The sequence below is a fragment of the Oryctolagus cuniculus genome, chromosome 6 (assembly GCF_964237555.1).
Source record: "Oryctolagus cuniculus chromosome 6, mOryCun1.1, whole genome shotgun sequence".
Lineage (NCBI taxonomy): Eukaryota > Metazoa > Chordata > Mammalia > Lagomorpha > Leporidae > Oryctolagus > Oryctolagus cuniculus.
Window position 1 is genome coordinate 91,951,528 of NC_091437.1, and position 19,447 is coordinate 91,970,974.

General features: G+C 43.4%; 1 long non-coding RNA gene across 1 annotated transcript in view; it reads right to left on the minus strand.

Moving 5' to 3' along the window:
* Nucleotides 1–498: 498 nt before the first annotated feature.
* LOC103348037 (uncharacterized) overlaps nucleotides 499–19,447 on the minus strand; it is a 142,532-nt gene continuing 123,583 nt past the window's right edge. Inside the window, exon 6 of the long non-coding RNA XR_011389115.1 lies at nucleotides 499–940. This is a non-coding gene — a long non-coding RNA (uncharacterized lncRNA). The remainder of the gene's footprint in view (nucleotides 941–19,447) is intronic.

Sequence of the window (19,447 nt, forward strand, 5' to 3'; positions counted from 1 at the left end):
TTTTTTTTTTTTTTTGACAGGCAGAGTGGACAGTGAGAGAGAGAGACAGAGAGAAAGGTCTTCCTTTGCCGTTGGTTCACCCTCCAATGGCCGCCGCGGCCGGCGCGCTGCGGCCGGCGCACCACGCTGATCCGATGGCAGGAGCCAGGAGCCAGGTGCTTATCCTGGTCTCCCATGGGGTGCAGGGCCCAAGCACCAGGGCCATCCTCCTCTGCACTCCCGGGCCACAGCAGAGGGCTGGCCTGGAAGAGGGGCAACCGGGACAGAATCCGGTGCCCCAACCGGGACTAGAACCCGGTGTGCCGGCGCCACTAGGCGGAGGATTAGCCTAGTGAGCCACGGCGCCGGCCATAACTCAGATTCTTTATATCCATCAGCACCAAGCCAGAACAAGAGCATCCATCCATCTTCTTCCACTGCGCAGAGTCCAGCATGAGGAGGACGCTTTGGGAATGTTGGCGGGTGTGTCTGTGGGTTGATTCAGCCTCCTTGTACAAGTCTCTGCTTAGCTCTATTGGTTCAAAGACCTTGGTGCAATAAAACCCAGGGGGAGAAGTACTACAAAGAAAAATCAAAATCATATACACGCAGGGCTACCTTTGCCTCTCTTCTAATCCCCGCACTACGTGGGAGCTGTGTGTGGGAACAATCAGCACCAGAGAGCTTTCTCCTACAGATCAGAGAGCAGCCCGGTGGTGTGACCTCTGCTGGTAGCGGGGGTCGCCAGGATGAAGCCCTCCATTCCGAGCCTAGTGGGCAGGGTGCAATTGTCCCCTCTCCCAACCAAACACACCTGGTAACCACTCAATTACAATATCCCCGATGCCATCCAAATCAGATAATTCAGATGGAAATCGCTTCTAGGAAGCTTGAGGCACAGTCAGCAGAAAGTCGCTGAAGTCTATGCTCTGCTTAGAGGCACAGCTGGATTCGGAGGAAGCTGGTTGGGAGAAATGAAGTAGTTAACAGAAGAGAAGAGAAGCCTACCGGAGCATCAAGGCTCTCCTCCTCCTACAAGAGAGCAATGCACCAGGGAGAGGTATGCAGTGGGTAATTGTGGATGTTTCAGGAATGTTAGCATTTTCAGAATTGTGGGAGCTATTTTTGTTTTGTTTTGTTTCATTTTATTTAAAAGACAGAGAAACAAAGACAGGCAGAGAGAGATTTTCCATCTACTGGTTCACTCCCCATATGTCCACAATAGCAGAGACTGGGCCAGGCCAAACCCAGGAGCCTGGAACTCAATTTAGCTCTCCCTCAGCACTGCCTCCCAGAGTGCATATTAGCAGGAAACTAGAAATAGAAGCAGATCCAGGAACTCCAATGTGTGGTGTGGGCATCCCAAGCAGAGTCTCAACTGCTCCTCCAAATGCCCATCCTTTTATTTCTATCTTCAGCTGAGAAGTTCTGATTGTAATATATACAGAGAGCACCATGTGGTGCTTTGATATATGCACACTATACAGTACTATTAAATGAAGTTCATTAACATGTCCATCATGCCACATGTAGCGAGACCACTTAAAATCTACCCAGAAATTTTGAAAAATCCAATACATTATCAGCTATTTTCACCCAGTTGTGCGATAGATCTTTAAAAACATTCCTCCTGTTCAAATGAAACTTTGCACTATTTGACCCACGTTTCCACATGGATCAAGAGGTGAAAAATCCTCAACAAATACTGGTCTATCAAATTCAGCAGCACATGAAAAGGATCATCCACCGTGACCAAGTGAGAGTCACTGCTGGGATGCAAGGATAGTTTGGAGTCATGTTTGAAAGCTCAATTCATCTCAACATAAATTGATTATATTCTTAGTTTTAGGTTAAAATAATCTGCTGGGGCCGACATCGCGGCATAGTGGGTAAAGCTTCTGCCTGCAACACCAGCATCCCATATGAACGCTGATTCATGTCCCCAGTGCTCTACTTCCAATCCAGCTCCCTGCCAGTGACCTGAGAAAAGCAGCAGAGGATGGCCCAAGTGTTTAGGCCCCTGGCACCCACATGAGAGACCCAAATGAAGCTCCTGGCTCCTGGCTTTGGCCTGGCCCAGCACTGGCCATTGCAGCCATCTCTGGGGTGAACCAGCAGATGGAAGATATGTGTGTGTGCGTGTGTATGTGTGTGTCTCCCTCTCCATAACTCTTTCAAATAAACAAATAAATATTTTAAAAATTAATCTGTAGAGCAATATTTATCTCATTTATCATGGTGATCAGCTGGATGTCCATATATGAGACAAAATATGAGATTCATGCTATAGATAGGTCCCTTCTTCTGTTTACCACAGGGCTAAAAAGGAATAGAATGCACTTTTTTTTCTAAGAACAAGAGCAGGTGATTAAAAGGCTGTCCTTTACATGGTACATTTCTTTCTTTTTTTTTTTTACAGGCAGAGTGGACAGTGAGAGAGAGAGACAGAGAGAAAGGTCTTCCTTTTGCCATTGGTTCACCCTCCAATGGTCGCCGCAGCCGGCGCACCACGCTGATCTGATGGCAGGAGCCAGGTACTTATCCTGGTCTCCCATGGGGTGCAGGGCCCAAGCACTTGGGCCATCCTCCACTGCACTCCCTGGCCACAGCAGAGAGCTGGCCTGGAAGAGGGGCAACCGGGACAGAATCTGGCACCCCGACCAGAACTAGAACCCGGTGTGCCGGCACCGCAAGGCAGAGGATTAGCCTAGTGAGCCGCGGCGCCGGCCTACATGGTACATTTCTAACTTGTATTCCTCTGCCTCCTACAAGGGCTGTAACACATTTCCTATGCTGAAACTCCCAGGAATGAGAGTCAGTCATAATGTTGGCCAGTGTTATATTCATCTGGAAAGAACTGCAATTTCAGAACAGGTTTGCAATCCATTCAGGTGTTGGGAGTGTCTGGCCTGCAGGCCATGTAAGGCCTGAGAAATCATTTGGTCTGACCTGCCAAGAGAACCACAGGCAGAACTCAAAATTCAATACATCTATAGATGGCTAACTTTTAAGTTGACCATTTTGTATGGTCCATGGATGATGTTACAAATATCCAGATGCCCCTTGATAGAAAAAAGCCCCCCCACCTCTGCTGGGAGGATGAGGTGCTCCAGGGGCAGGCGATATGGGCTAAGGTTCCTCTCGCGAAGCTGGCATCCCATACTGGAGTGCTAGTGCTGAGTCTCAGCTGCTCTACTTCCAATCCAGCTTCCTGCTAATGCATCCTAGTGGCCCAAGTGCTTGGGGCCTGGCTGCCACATGGGAGACCCAGAGAGAGTCCTGGGCTCCAGCACCAACCCACCCCTGGCTGTCTCAGGCATTTGAGGAGTGAACCAGCAGATGGAAGATCTCTCGTCTCCCGCGTGTTCGTGTGTGTGTGTGTGTGTGTGTGTGTATCACTCTGCCTTCCAAGTAGATGAAAATAAAAACCCTTTTTTTAAAGATTTATATATTTATTTGAGAGGCAGAGGCAGAGAGTCTTCCATCAGCTGGTTCACTCCCCAAATGGCCACAATGGTCGCAGCTGGGCAAATGTGAAGCAAGGAGCCAAGAGATTTTTCTGGGTCTCCCACATGGGTGCAGGGGCCCAAGGACTTGGGCCATCTTCTACTGCTTTCCCAGGCCACAGCAGAGCGCTGGATCAGAAGTGGAGCAGTCGCAACCAGCACCCATATGGGGTGCCGACATTGCAGGCAGCAGCTCTACCAGCTACACCCCAGCAGCAGTCCCAGTAGAAAACATTTTTCAAAGAAGATTGTGTTCCTGCAATTAAACTCTCTGTGGACAAAGGTCAACTTTGTCTTATATGAAATCGCAAACTCAATGCCTTAGCAGCACACTTGGACCAAAGACAGCTTTCAAGTGTATTAATTGAATGATTTTTTAAAAGTATTTTCTTAGAATCAGGTTAGTCTAAGTAGAAGTGGAAGTGAGTTCAGTTAGTGAAAATTATGTTTTTTTCCTATTCAGGTATTTGGTGTCTTAAAACTTGATACAGTTATATGCTATTTAGACATAATTTTATTGCTTTAATTAGTTTTGAAATTCACCAAATTAACATGTTACTTTTATTTATTTATTTATTTATTTATTTATTTGAAAGGCAGAGTTACAGAGAGAGAGAGACTGTCTACCAGTTTACTCCCCAAATGGCCGCAACAGTCGGGGCTGGGCCAGAAGGAAGCCAAGAGCCTGGAGCTTCCTCTGGGTCTCCCACGTGGGTGCAGGGGCCCAAGCACTTGGGTCATCCACTGCTTCCCCAGGCACATTAGCAGGCAGCTGGATCACAAGTGGAGCAGCTGCATGTTGAACCAGTGCCCATATGGGAGAGGCCTAACCTGCTACGCCACAGCGCCAGACCCTATAATGTTACCTTTAACACCGTTATTCACCCACAGGAGAAAAAAGCAGTAGCCAGACAGTGTCATTCCCCTAGTGCAATTTATCTGGATTAGACACATGGCAAAGGAGGAACTCAGCAGCTTCCGGAATATTCCCCATCAAGGCAAACCTCTGATTTGATAACAGTTGTTCCATTTAACCTGGCCACTCCCAAGAAATGTGCCTGAACCATTGCTACTGTGCACCAGGACTGGAAGGAAACAGGAGTAGCCACCTGCACACCTGATGGCCTGAGGCTGGACTAGGAAGGTGCCAGCCAGCGTCTCCCATGCACGCCTGACAGGTACTCCTGACGCCTGGAAGGCCAATTCAGTCAAGACAGCGTCTGTGCCACGTTTCCTGACATCCGCTTTCAGCATGTCAGTGGTTCTTGTGCTACAGAAGATTTTGAAGGTAAATTTGAAGATTTTGCTGGTTTCCCCCGTCCTATGAGTTCCTCGGCTGTCTGCCTCAGTGAAGGGCTCTGTAGGTTCCTAAAACGGATATAATAGTCAAAGTGCTTTAAGCAGGTGAGGTCCTGGCAGGTAGAAAGTACTCCCTTATTTGGTAGAGCCTCACACTAACCTTCACAAGGTCAGAATTCAGAAGTGAAACCGGAAAAGTCTGTATGAAAAATGGATTGTTGCATTTAGCAAGAGCCACATGACAATGCCTTTTAAGTGTGAGAATGGCTCTCACACAATGAAGAGCAACTTCTCATCTCTAAAGAAAGGGTAAGAAGAGCCTGCTTTTGTTGAAGCGTGAGAGATTACAGGATTTGTGCACTTCTTTAGCATTTGTTTATTAACTTATTTCGTTTGAAAGACAGAGACTCTCTTTCTGCAGGTTAACTCCCCAGATGCCCACGACTGCCAGAACTGGCTAGGCTGAAGCCAGAGGCCTGGAAGTCCATCTGGGTTTCTACCCTGGGTGTTAGGGACCCAAGCACCTGAGCCATCACCTGCCGCCTCTCGGGGCGTGCATTGTCAGGAAGCTGGAATTGAGAGCAGAGGAGCCAGGACTCGAATCCAGGCACTCTGATGTGGCATGCATGCATTGATCCAAATGGCACCAACACTGCTGTGCCAAACGCCCACCCAGTGTGCATTATCTATGTTAGTTCCATTTTTTCCACAACATGCTGAAGCACTCACATGTATTACTCTTGCTTCCGTGATATTGCTTCCCTGTAATTATTTTATTAAGTAGGGTAGTGCCTCATTCTTCCGAGATGCTTTTAAACAACTCAGCTTCAATGCAGATGACGGGGAAAATGGTCTTTAAGGATCCTCCACCTTAAGATGATGGACATTGAAGAGCTTCAAGAGGAAACTGTACTTCGTCCTCTGATGGCCAATGCAATTCTACCAAACACTTCTAAAATACTCAGCACCTATTCTTATACTGATGATGACCTAACAGCTTTCATTTAAACCTAGTCATTAGTTTCCACTCCTCCTTATTAGGCATTGTCTACCCTCCTCCAACCGAGGTTACAGCCCTTTGGTGCTACCCAGCTCTCTGGGAATTCACACTCTAGCTTCCTCAGTAAAGGAGTACCCTTTCCCGCTTTAAATTATATAATCCTGGGCCGGTGTTGTTGCACAGAGAGGTTAAGATACAGCTTCCGACACCAGCAATTCATATGGAAGTGCCTGGCTCAAGTCCTGGGTAATCCACTTCAGATCACGCTCCCTACTAAGGAGCTCTGAAAAGCAGTGGAAGCTGGCCATGGTATCCCGGCCCTGTACCCCTTGTGGGAGACCAGGACAGAGTTCCTGGCTGTTGCAGGCATTTGGGGTGTGAATCAGTAGATGGAAGATCTCTATCTATCCCTCACTCTGTGTAGCTCTGCCTTTCAAATAAATAACTAAATGAAACCTTTTTCAAAATTATATAATCCTTTTAAAAAAATCAACCACTGTGTCTCGGTCCAATTCCAGCGTAGGAAATGTTTTGTACTTCCCAAAAGTTTCTCCTACTATTTTAATTCGAAATGCTATTTAATATCTTGCTCAACAAAAGGCCTGTTGCAAAAGGGGCTGCCTCAGGGCGCCTGCCTTTTCTAGCACAAAGGAAGCAGTGTTCAGAGATGCGTGACTAATGCTCCTGGGGCAGGAGCTGAGTACAGCGGATCCACTGGGAGTAAAGGTGTCTCTAAAGGATCAGTTGGCTTTCATTATGTGTCTGCCCAAGGCAATCCCATAAGAGATTTTTTTTCCTCTTGCATCTTTGCAGATCTTCTGAGATTCAGAAGGAAGCCAGGAGCTGCCTGATGACACATCACACGAGTGACTCTGTGACTCCATGCCATCCTGTTCTCAGTTCCACAACCCCATGTGCCTTCTCTGCACAGCCCAGCTCTGTGAGTCACCACGTGATGTATTGTCCAGGAAATGCAAAATGATGCCCTTCTGAAGACTAATGATTAAAACACGGAGGCTTCGGCCTAGAGACGGAGAGCGGAAAAAGTCAGCTCCAAGGAGCTACAGGTCTTCCTTTCTGCTCTGCTTTTCATGATGCTACTCGGCACTGATTTTTGGTATTAAATTTAATCACAAGATCCTCAGGGGATTATCGGTGACAAATCAGTGCTCTAAGTAGTTAGTGTTCTTGAAGTTTTATTGGCCTCAAAACTGAAGTTTGTTTCTCACCAAGTAGAACTTTCTGCCATGCACAGTTCTGTTACCCCCACATGCTAAGAAAATTTAACATCAAAAATGACTAAATATCCATGTGTACAGGATATGGTATGGAAGCTACATGCCATTGGCTAAGTAATTTCTGCTGGTGCCTGAAGAATCTTATGATATAACACAATATTGAGACATGCAAACTTACAGCAGGTTTGAATGGCAATGGAATCAACAAAATATCAAGAATAATCCAACAAAGAGAAAATAAAAATTTAGCCTTATCCAAAGATTTCCAATCTGAAAAGAAAACACACATACATATATATGTGTGTGTGTATAGTTATAGGTACAGATATAGATATATAGAGATAGAGATAGAGATAAAGATATAATTAGGTGCTACAGTGTAAATACAAAGTTTAAAGTATTTTCCACTTCTGCTTGTACCTTCCAAATTTCAGTAGATAAAAGCAATATGAACCTAAGATTTATTGAGCCAAAACTGAAGCAAAAGATGGAAATGGAAGAAAATATTCAAGCCAAGAGGTTAACAAGGATAGAAATTTCTATCAAGGCTGGCCTTTCCAACCTAGGGTGTAGTGCTTCCCACTCCTGAAGCATAAGCCACTAGGACAGCCAGGCAAGTTAGCACAAACCCAGACCCTTAGGGTTTAAAAGAAAAAAGCAGAGAGTGTGAAGGATTTCAAAAATTTCAGGGAAAAAAAATGGGATTAAAAGATCAATTTATTTTGGTTCCAAGAAAAATTGAAACCCATGCAGCTTATTCATAATAAACATTGCTTCATGAACCTTTTTGAAGACTTCTTTTTTTTAAAGATTTTATTTATTTATTTGATAGGCAGAGTTACAGACAGTGACAGAGAGAGACAGAGAGAAAGGTCTTCCATTGTTTCATCCCCAAGTGGCTGCAACGGCCGGAGCTGCACCAAGCCATAGCCAGGAGCCAGGTGCTTCTTCCCAGTCTCCCATGCAGGTGCAGGGCCCAAGCACTTGGGCCATCCTCCACTGCTTTCCCAGGCCATAGAGGAGAGCTGGACTGGAAGAGGAGCAACCGGGACTAGAACCGGCGCCCATATGGGATGCTGGCACCACAGGCAGAGGATTAACCTAGTATGCCACGAAGCCGGCCCCTTGAAGACTTCTTATACACATGGATTTCAAAAATGTTTGCACCAAACCAAATTTAACTTTTAATTCCATTTTCATGAACTTGTGAAATATCCTCATATATTCTAATATGTATCCTTTGTCAGATATGTGACTTGCAAATGCATTCTTCCGGTCTGTGACTTTTCTTTTAATGTCTTAACAGGGCCTTTGCTGGAGCAAATGCTTCCAATTTTGGCTCAGTACAATTTATCAACGTCCCTTTTAGGAACCATGCTTTTAGTGTCCATCCTAAAAACTCTTTGCCTCCCACTATAGCTCAACTATTTTCTCCTGTGTTTATTCTAAAAGTTTTATAGGTTTACAATTTCTACGAAAGGCCATGACCCCTTTGGAGTTAAATTTTGTGTAAGGAATGAGGTTTGGATGAAGTTCACTTTATTGCCTGTGGATGTTTCTCCAAGACAATTTGCGATAAAATGTTTCCTTCCTGTATTGAATTGCTTTGGTACCAGGGTCAAAATCAGTTGGATATTCTTGTGTGGATCTGTCTGGATTTTCTATTCTGTTTCATTCATCTTGTGTCTACTCCTCTATGAATACTAAATAATCTTGATTATTGTTGCTATATGATTAGTCTCAAAATTGGATAAAGCTGTTTCTCCTATTTAATTCTTATTTTAAAAATTTATTTATTTATTTGAAAGGCAGAGTTTCAGAGAGACAGAGACAGAGACAGAGATCTTCCATTCACGGGTTCACTCCCCAAATGACCCCAATGGCTAAGGCTAGGCCAGGCCAAAGCCAGGAGCCTGGAACTCCATGTGGGTTTTCCACGTGGTAGCAGAGGCACAAGCACTTGGGGCATCTTCCTCTGCTTTCCCAGGCATATTAGTAGGAAGCTGGATCTGAATTGGAGCAGCTGTGACTCAAATCAATGCTCATAAAGGATGTTGGCATCATAGGCAGCAACTTAAAACATTGTGTGACAACACCAGTGCCCTATTGAATTCTTTATCAAAATTATTTTAATTATTCTAGTTCCTTTACCTTTCCTTTACCTTAGTTTTTGAATAATCTGATTTGTATCTATAAAAAAAATCTTGCTAGGATTTTGGTAAGAATTTCTTCAAACACGTACATCAAGTGGAAAGAATTAGCATCTTTTCCATGCTGAATATTCTAATCCGTGGATATGATCTGTCTTTTCATTTAGAAATTTGATGACTTTTCATCAGTATTTTTTAGTTTGTAGAACACAAGTCATGTTTATGCTTTGTTAGATTTATGTCTATTTCTTTTGTGCTGGAGTAATTACAAATGGTATTGTGTTTTAAATTTCAGTGCTCACATATTCGTTACTACTATATATAGGAAAACAATTTTCATATGTTGGTCTTGAATGCTATGACCTTGCTAAATTCACTTAGTTGTTCAAGGAGTTGGAGTATTTAGGTTTTGGTTTTGGTTTTTCCTTTTTCTTTTTTGTTGTGGGGGGGGAGTAACTTCCTTGGAATTTTGTATATAAACATGTAACATGCAAGTAGGGATACATATCTCTCTTCAGTTCCAATACATGTGCCTTTTATTTGCTTTTTTTGTTTTATTGCACTAGCACTATGATAAATATGACTGGCGAGGCCAGGACAGGCTTTCTGTACAGTGGATTAGGCTGCCATTGGGATACCCACATCCACTACTGGAGTGTCCAATTATGAGTCCCAACTCCTCCACATCCAGTCCAGCTTCCTTCTAACTCTGGGAGGCAGCAGATGATGACTCAAACACTTGGGTCCCTGCCACCACATAGGATACCTTATTGAGTTCTAGGCTCCTGGCTTAGGCTGGGCGCAGTGTTAGGTGTTATAGGCATTTGAGCAGTAAACTAGCAGAAGGAAGATCTCTCTCTCTCTCTCTCTCTCTCTCTCTACCTCTCCCCTACTCGGCCTTTCAAATAAATATATAAAAATTTTAAGAAGCAAAAAAAGATGTGAAATCAGATATCCTTGCCTTGTTCCTGCTTTTAGTGGTAAAGTAGATAGTCTTTTGCCAGTAAGTCTGATGGCTAATTTAAGGATTTTTATTGAATCACCTTATCAAATTTATAGAATTTCTGAAAGTTTTTTAAGATAAAAAAGTGAAAGTTGGGTGCCAGCATTGTGGTGCAGTGGGTTAAGTCTCCATCTGCAATGACATCCCATATGGGTGCTGGTTCTAGTCCCGGCTGCTCTGCTTCTGATTCAGCTCCCTGTTAATGCACCTGGGAAAGCAGCAGAAGACAGTCCAACTCCTTGGGCCTCTGTACCCATGTGGGAGACCCAAGTGGAGTTCCTAGCTTCAGCTTGAACCAGCCCCAGCTGTTTTAGCCATTTGTTGAGTGAACCAGAAGATGGAACCCCTCTCTGTCTCTCTCTATTTCTCCCTCTCTCTCTGTAGCTCTGCCTTTCAAATAAGAAAACAATTTTTTTAATGAGCGATGAGTAGTTCAAAAACTTGATTTTGCATCTGCTAATATGAGCATGTGATTTTTCTTCTTTAGTCTGTAAATGTGGTGGATTCACGGTTTGGTTTTCAAATATTGAGCCAGTCACGCATCCCTGAAATAAATACCATTGATCATTGGGTATTATTCCTTTAAAAGAATGACAAATTCTATTAGCCAATAATTTCTTAACATTTTGTGTCTGTGTTTGCAAGGGATATTATATTCATCTATACCTTTCCTGTACTTTTGTGCATTTGTCTGTTTTTTTGTGTCAGAGTAATATTGCCTCTTCATAAAATGTTGGTCATGTTTTTTTTCCACTCTTTAAGAGATTGTATAATAACTGTTCACATCTTCAAGAGAGAAAGAAAAAAAGAGGTTGTATAGAATTGATATTAGTTCTCCTTTAAACATTTGCTAGTATTTTCTGGTACATATTTCTGTGTCTGGAGGTTTATTTTAGGAATTGTCAATTACAAATTCAAATTTCTGAGTAGTTACAGGCATATTCAAACTGTTTCATGTTGGGTGAGTTGTAATGGTTCGCATTTCTTAAGGAATTGGTAGTTTCATCTAAATTGTTAAATCTAGGCCAGCGCCATGGCTAATTAGGCTAATCCTCCGCCTTGTGGCGCAGGCACACAGGGTTCTAGTCCCAGTCGGGGCGCCAGATTCTGTCCCGGTTGCCCCTCTTCCAGGCCAGCTCTCTGCTGTGGCCCGGGTGTGCAGTGGAGGATGGCCCAACCCGCATGGGAGACCAGGAGAAGCACCTGGCTCATGGCTTCAGATCAGCGCGATGCGCCGGCTGCAGCGCGCTGGCCGCAGCGGCCATTGGAGGGTGAACCAACGGCAAAGGAAGACCTTTCTCTCTGTCTCTCTCTCTCACTGTCCACTATGCCTGTCAAAAAAAATAAATAAATAAAATAAACAAAAAATAAAAACAGGCTGGCACCGCGGCTCACTAGGCTGATCCTTCGCTTTGCAGCGCCGGCACACTGGGTTCTAGTCCCGGTCGGGGCGCCGGATTCTGTCCTGGTTGCCCCTCTTCCAGGCCAGCTCTCTGCTATGGCCCAGGAGTGCAGTGGAGGATGGCGCAAGTGCTTGGGCCCTGCACCCCATGGGAGACCAGGATAAGCACCTGGCTCCTGCCTTCGGATCAGCGCTGTGCGCCAGCCGTGGCAGCCATTGGAGGGTGAACCAACGGCAAAGGAAGACCTTTCTCTCTGTCTCTCTCTCTCACTGTCCACTCTGCCTGTCAAAAAAAATAAAAATAAAAAAATAATAAATAAATAAATTGTTAAATCTAAATATGCAAAATTGGTCATAATCCGTTACTGTCCTTTTGCTATCTGTGGAGTTGTTAGTGTTATCCAGTTATTGATATTGGTAATTTACAGTTAGGAAATTTTTTCCTGCTTTTTTCTTGTCAGTCTTTCTAGAAGTTGACCGATTTTATTGAGCTTTTCAAAAAATTTGCTTTTTGTTCCTTTGGGTTTCTCTATTTCTAATTTCATTGATTTCTGCTCTTTATTATTTTATTCCTTCTGCTTGCTTTAGATGTATTTTTCTCTTCTTTTTCTAAGCTCTTGAGGTGAGGGCATAAATTATTGATTAAGAATTTTCTTCTTTACTAATGCATGGTCTCAGTACTATAAATTTCCCTCTAAGCACTGCTTTAACTGTGTCCCACAAGTTTTGAATAAGTTGTATATTCCTTTTCATTGACTTCAACTTTGTTGAAGGCCAGCTTTTTCATTGACTTCAACTTCAACACAATCTTTGACCCACAGGTTATTTAGAAATGCATTGTTTAGTTTCTATGTGCTTGGTGATTTTGCATTATCTTTGTGCAAGAGATTTTTGGCTTAATTCCATTGTCATCAGAGCAAACATTCTGTATGACTTCTATTCTTTCATATTTGTAAAGCTTGTCTCATGGTCTAAAAGATGATCTCTTTTGGAATTTGTTTCTTGGGCGCTTGAAAGGATGTATATCCTCCTGTGGTGGGTGGCATTTTCTATAAATGTCAAGCAGAGTCTGCTAGCTGATGATATTATTTCATATCCTTATTAATTCTCTGTGCAGCTCTATCAATATTGATAGGAGAGTACTCAAATCTCCAACTACTTCATCTCTTTCACCTTTCAGTTCTCTCTCTTTTTTTTTTTTTTTTTTTTGACAGGCAGAGTGGACAGTGAGAGAGAGAGACAGAGAGAAAGGTCTTCCTTTTTGCCGTTGGTTCACCCTCCAATGGCCGCTGCTGCCAGCGCACTGTGGCCAGCACACCGAGCTGATCCGATGGCAGGAGCCAGGTGCTTATCCTGGTCTCCCATGGGGTGCAGGGCACAAGCACTTGGGCCATCCTCCACTGCACTCCTGGGCCATAGCAGAGAGCTGGCCTGGAAGAGGGGCAACCGGGACAGAATCCGGCGCCCCGACTGGGACTAGAACCCTGTGTGCCGGCGCCACAAGGCGGAGGATTAGCCTAGTGAGCCGCGGCGCTGGCCTCAGTTCTCTCATTTCCACTTCAAATATTTTACAGCTCTCTTGTTGGGTGCATGCACTTTTAGGATTACAGTCAGCCCCCTGTCTGTGGATTCCATATCTGTGGGTTCGACTAACTTTAAGATCAAAACAGAATTGGGGGCCAGCGCCATGGCTCACTTGGTTAATCCTCCGCCTGCTGCGCCAGCATCCCATATGGGCACTGGGTTCTAGTCCCGATTGCTCCTCTTCCAGTTCAGCTCTCTGCTGTGGCCCAGGAGGGCAGTGGAGGATGGCCCTAGTGCTTGGGCCCCTGCCCACATGGGAGACTGGGAAGAAGCACCTGGCTCCTCGCCTCAGATGGGCACAGTGCCAGCCGTAGCGGCCATTTGGGGAGTGAACCAATGGAAGGAAGACCTTTCCCTCTGTCTCTCTCTCTCTCTCTCACTGTCTGTAACTCTACCTGTCAAATAAATAAAATAAATCTTTAAAAAAAAAAAAAGAGTGTTTGAGGGAAGAAAAGCAAATTTCATTAAAAAAAAAACAGAATGACATTAAAGAGTCTTTTTTTTTTTTAAGACTTACTTACTTATTTGAAAGGCAGAGTGACAAAGAGAAAGGGGGCAAGAGAGAGAATTCATCCATGCATTGTTTCACTGCCCAAATGGCTGCAGCAGTCAGGTCTGGGCCAGGCCAAAGCCAGAAGCCAGGAACTCCAACCTGGTTTCCCACATGGGTGACAAGGGCTGAGGTACTTGGGTCATCTTCCTGCCATCCCAGGTGCATTAGCAGGAAGCTGGATTGGAAGCAGCGTAACAGAGACTCGAACCAGGGACTCCAACATGGGATGTCATCATTACAAACAGTGGCTTAACCCACTGTACAACAAAGCCAGCCCCAGACATTAAGTTTTAAATTCCATTAAGTTCTCTGTGTGTGTGTCTCTGCCTGTTAAGTAAATTTAAAAGAATGTTTTAAAGATGTTCTTAAAAACTTTACTTTTAAAAGATTATTTTATTTTATTTTAGATGGAGATTTCCCAACTACTATTGACTCACTCCCCAAATGCCTGCAACAGTGGGGGCTAGACCATACTCAATCCAGGTCTCCCATGTGAGCGACAGAGACCCACATACTTGAGCCATCACCTACTGCTTCCCAGGGTGTACATTAGCAGGAAGCTGGGATTGAAAGCACAGCCAGGACTGGAACCCAGGCACTCGGATACAGGACCCAGTCATCCCATCCCTGGTGGCGTCCAAACCACTGCACCAAATGCCCACCACAAGTTTCTTTTGTTTATAAGCCACCCAGTCTATGGCATGTTGTTATAGCAGCCCAAAGATACCAAAAGACTGTTCCTAAAATATACAGCCCCTTCCCACAGTTGGTGAGTGAGATTCTCTGTATTTAAGATCTAGAACCAGCATATTTAACAAATTCAGACACCAGAGACTGTCTTCAGGCCCTGAGGAAGATAGTTTGAAAGCCACCATGTTATAAAGTTAGGCTTATAATTAAGGTAACACGGAGGAGGGCCGGGCTGTGACGTAGTAGGCTAAGCCTCTGCCACTGCTGCCAGTATCCCACATGGGTGCTGGATCATGTCCCAGCTGCTCCTCTTCCCATCCAGCTCTCTGCTATGGCCTAGGAAAGCAGTGGAAGATGGCCCAAGTGCTTGGGCCCCTGCGCCCGTGTGGGAGACCGGATGAAGCTCTTGGCTCCTGGCTTCAGATGTCAGCTCCAGCTGTTGGGGCCATTGAAGAGTGAACCAGCAGATGGAAGACCTCTCTCTGTCTCTCCCTCTCTTTGTTTGGAACTCTGCCTCTCAAATAAACAATTAAAAAAAAAAAAAGATAACACAGAGGAAAAACTCAGGTCTTTATGGGTAATATTAAGCAGCAGCAGAACCACCCAAACTCCAATCACGCAGACTTTGAAAGGGCAGCCTACAAAAGGCAGCATCAGAGGATGCCCATTGCAGGAGAGGCCACAATCACCCCACACTAAACCCCGGCCAGGAGCACTGCCTGTCACTTTTGGGTTGCTGAGTGAAGAAGTGAATGATAAAACAGGAAATGTTGGGGCATTTTCCCTCTGAAACGCCTTTCTTTGTGAAATAGCCTTTATTTTGCACGGTAACTGCAAGGTCCTGCTGAAATATCTCACCATGGAAACTTCGCATTTAAAGGGATGTCTATCAGTCAGGCGATGTCATTAACAAAAGGTGTTCTTTCTGAAGTTGACACCAATTAATTAATTGATCAGTGAACATCGATCACCCTGAGACGTGGGGAGCTTTCCAGTCAGAGCACAGAAAGGAGGGTGCTTGGAGGAAGTGCCCCTTGTGAAGTCAAACTTACATAAACAAATAATTGTGCCATGAAAACAAAGCAAACCAAGTCTGCCCAACGAGCCCTCCTAAGCTAAACCATCACAAAGAGGCAACGTTAATGTCAAGAGTTGGTTCTACAAAAACGGGTTATGTTTTAGTTGTTTTTCTACTTCTTCCATTTCTTTTCCAGTACATAAGGATATCACAATTTGGGATGTAAAATATAGCAATATTTGACCTACTTTTAAAATTCGAAAGGTGAACTATAATATCCAGGAATAGAATATACAAATTTAAAAAATATATATTTTCTGACGCCATAAACAAGAGTGTAAAATTGTTAAGTCAACAACAGGAGTCACTGTTTATTTACTTCTCATGTGGGATCTGTCCTTAATGCGTTGTCCAATGTGAAGTAATGCTATAACTAGTACTGAAACAGTATTTTACACTTTGTGTTTCTATGTGGGTGCAAACTGATGAAATCTTTACTTAATATATACTAAATCGATCTTCTGTATATAAAGATAATTGAAAATGAATCTTGATGTGAATGGAATGCGAGAGGGAGCAGGAGATGGGAGGGGTGCGAGTGGGAGGGAAATTACAGGTGGGGGGGAAGCCAATGTAATCCATAAACTGTACTTTGGAAATTCATATTTACTAAATAAAAAAATAAAAATTTAAAAAAAGAAAAAATATATATTTTCAAAGATTCTTTGGAAGGAAAAATTCACAATACAACATTAATTTTTAAAAAGGCAAAAAATATTAAATTGTGCTTTTGATTACAATATAATCAGTTTGAGCCCAGTAAAAACATTCAAACATGTATTGTTTCAGAGAGATATTGAAAACATAAGAAGGAAATATAAAAAAATTAGTTAACTGGGGTTTTTTAAAAAGATTTATTTATTTGAAAGACTGAGTGACAGAGAAAGAGAGAAAGAGAGAGAATGCATGAGAGAGATTTCCCATCTACTGGTTCACTCCTCAATGGCCACAACAGGCAGGACTGATCCACAATGAAGCCAAGAGCCTGGAACTCCATCCAGGTCTTCCATACTGGTGGCAGAGGCCCAAGCACTTGGGCCTTCTTCCATTGCTTTCTCAGGTGCATTAGCAAGGAGCTGGATGAGAAGCAGAGCAGCCAGCACTTTAACTAGTGTCCATATTGGATGCCAGAAACACAGGTGGAGGCTTAACCTGCATGCCACAATGCTAACCCAACCCTGGGTACTAAGTGTACAATTTTCCTTTCAATATTATCTATAATAAATAATCATTCTATAGTTAGCAAAAGTTAAAGTATTTTTAAGGTGACCAAGCTTCCATTCCATTGAAATAATTCCAAAATCCTTTCACCTTATTCAAGCATGATTCGTGTTCAACAATAAAACCATCCCTGGCACATTTCAAAATCTCCTACAGGCACAAAGACCAATACTGACCTCCAAATTAAACATGGATAATTGAAGCTTTAACATTTCGTAATTCTACACACACACACACACACACACACACACACACATTTATTTCATACCTATAGAACACATAGAAAGACCAGGAATTTTCCAGGGAATGCTGTGTCTGTCTTTTCGCCATTTCCCTTCTATTGTACTAACTTTAGGCTTTAAGGAAGAATATATCAAACACTAACTTGGAGGCTTTACCTGTCTGGTAGGCATTGCTTGCAGCTATAAATCATACATTCACCCTGTTGCTAATTAAGGAAGAAGATTGTCAAATGTCATTGGAGACCACATAACAGACAGCTGCTTCTATGATGTCAGCTCTTGCCTCAGCCAACATGTTGCTTAGGAGATACTCAGGAAGACAAGATGAGGTTACATATGTATATATATATTGTAGCCCCAGGCCTGAAGACAGACCTATGTATACACAAGACAAAGAAGTTTGCTACCTAAAATCTTTATCCTCAAGTTATGCCGGTGTCCAGTGTAGCAAAGAGAGAGCTTGGAATTCAGAAAGGGAAATGGAAGGGAATTCAGGCTCCTGCATTGCAGTATAGCAGAGATTTGGGAGCAGAATTCTCCCGGAAAAAGGAGAAGCTCCTGATCTAAAGCTATGGTCAGTCTAGCATTCAAGTTCCAATTATCCCACTTGTTACCCTTGTAACCACTGATGAATCACACGACTTCTTTGACCTCGTTTTGTGACAATATTAGAGTATCCACATGGATAGGATAATTATGAGAATTGTAAAGAAACAAATGCCAATTATTGGAGTAGGAAGCCTTTGGGTTCTCCAGTGAATGCTCATTCTCTTTTGGTCATTGAGACATTTGGTTCGTGGCAGGCCTTGGATTCAGTAAAATCAAGTCCAAATCTGACGAGGCCAAGGCAACTTGGGCTGGCTGACAAGGTCACAGCAGAAGCTCTGTCTCAGCAAGGCGTGAGGACAGCTGCGCTCCTCTTGGTGGTTTTAGGTTTGTCAGGAACTACACTCTGCATAAGAAAGCCAGAGCTTCCTGATGGTCCCGCTAATGACTGCTGTATTCCTAATTTTAGGGAAGAACGCTTAGTCTCATTATCCCCAAAATGTCTATTACTTTGTAGAATTTTAATCAAGTAGAATGCTAGTGTAGGAGAAGGGGTTAATGCTTTATACAAGGTTGAGCTGTTTGTGGAAAAGAATTAAAAGGCAACAGGCTCCCTGGTATATACTTCCCACTAGAATACAGATAAATGTTATTAAAGCTTTGATTCAATATATCTTACAAATACTACAATGGTTAGGATGTCAAAACTGTGGAATAGATAGATCTAACCTTTAGGTAAGTACAATAAAGAAATTAGAGTTACAAAAAGAACTGCAAAGAGGGGATACATTTTAAAAAGGGCCTGCTTTGAACTTGGGGCTTCTAGTAAAGATTAGATTAGGAAGGTACTATTCTAGCTTGTGTAGCCAGTTTCTACATAGCTCAGCAGCACTCCAGGCCTTGGCTCGTGTGGGCAGCCCGTTATCTCGCACCTGTCTGTGATTGTAACTCATGCTCTAAATTCACGCCCTTGAAAATAAAAGAAATTGTAATTAGAAAAAAATGGACAACAGACTTGTTATTGTGAGAAAAAAAAACATTATTTAACTTATGATATAAAAGTAAGGCCTGGTGCTCCAGAGCCAGAGCCGTGCCATCAGCCTTGCTGTGAGTGTCTCTCATTTCTACAAGCACTGACACCTCCCACACCTTGGGGCCCCTGGACTGGCAGGAACTGGTCTCCAGCACAAATCCTCTAACATCATTTCTTCCAAGAATGGATGACGACACTTTACTGAGATATACATAGATTTAAGGTGTTGAGATCTGGGATTTTTTTAAGTGAAATGGAACAGGTTACTTTAGAGTTCATTAGATGTGGTGAAGGCAGACGTAACAAAACTTGTTTTGTCATCATATATTTGTATAAACTGGTATAAGGGGATTTCAAAAAGCTCATGGAAAATAAAGGTAAGTTCTTCTGGGTACAAAAAAAATTTGAAATGCATGCATAAAGTTCACAAAAATCCATACTATGAAAAAACTATGCATGGATTTCAAAAAAGTTTTGCACCAAAATAAACTCATCTTTAGATTCCATTTTTCCATCAACTGTTTGAAGCACCCCCTTTGATGTGTATGCAGAACTGTAATGTGAAATACATTTCTTACTGCAGGAAAAGGTCAAAAAATTTTTAAAACTACTTCTTTAATGAAATCCTGTTTTTAAAGTCCTCATTCAAAGGCCCACACACAGTGACGCAGAGTTTGAAGGAAGCCGAACAAGATCTGTGAGGGAACAGTTAGGCTCCAGGTGATGGCAGGAATGGCCACGAGGCAGCCACACTCCCCCTGCACCAGTCAACAGTGCACAGTGAGCCAGCCTGGCTTAACAGCAAAGCAGACCCTGTGTTACTGGATTTGGTTCCCAGGAAGCTGGGTGATAGTCCCCGGGGAAACCTCAACTGGGGTGCCCCAGGTTTTACTCACCACCTGTACTGTGGTGCCCCTCACCTG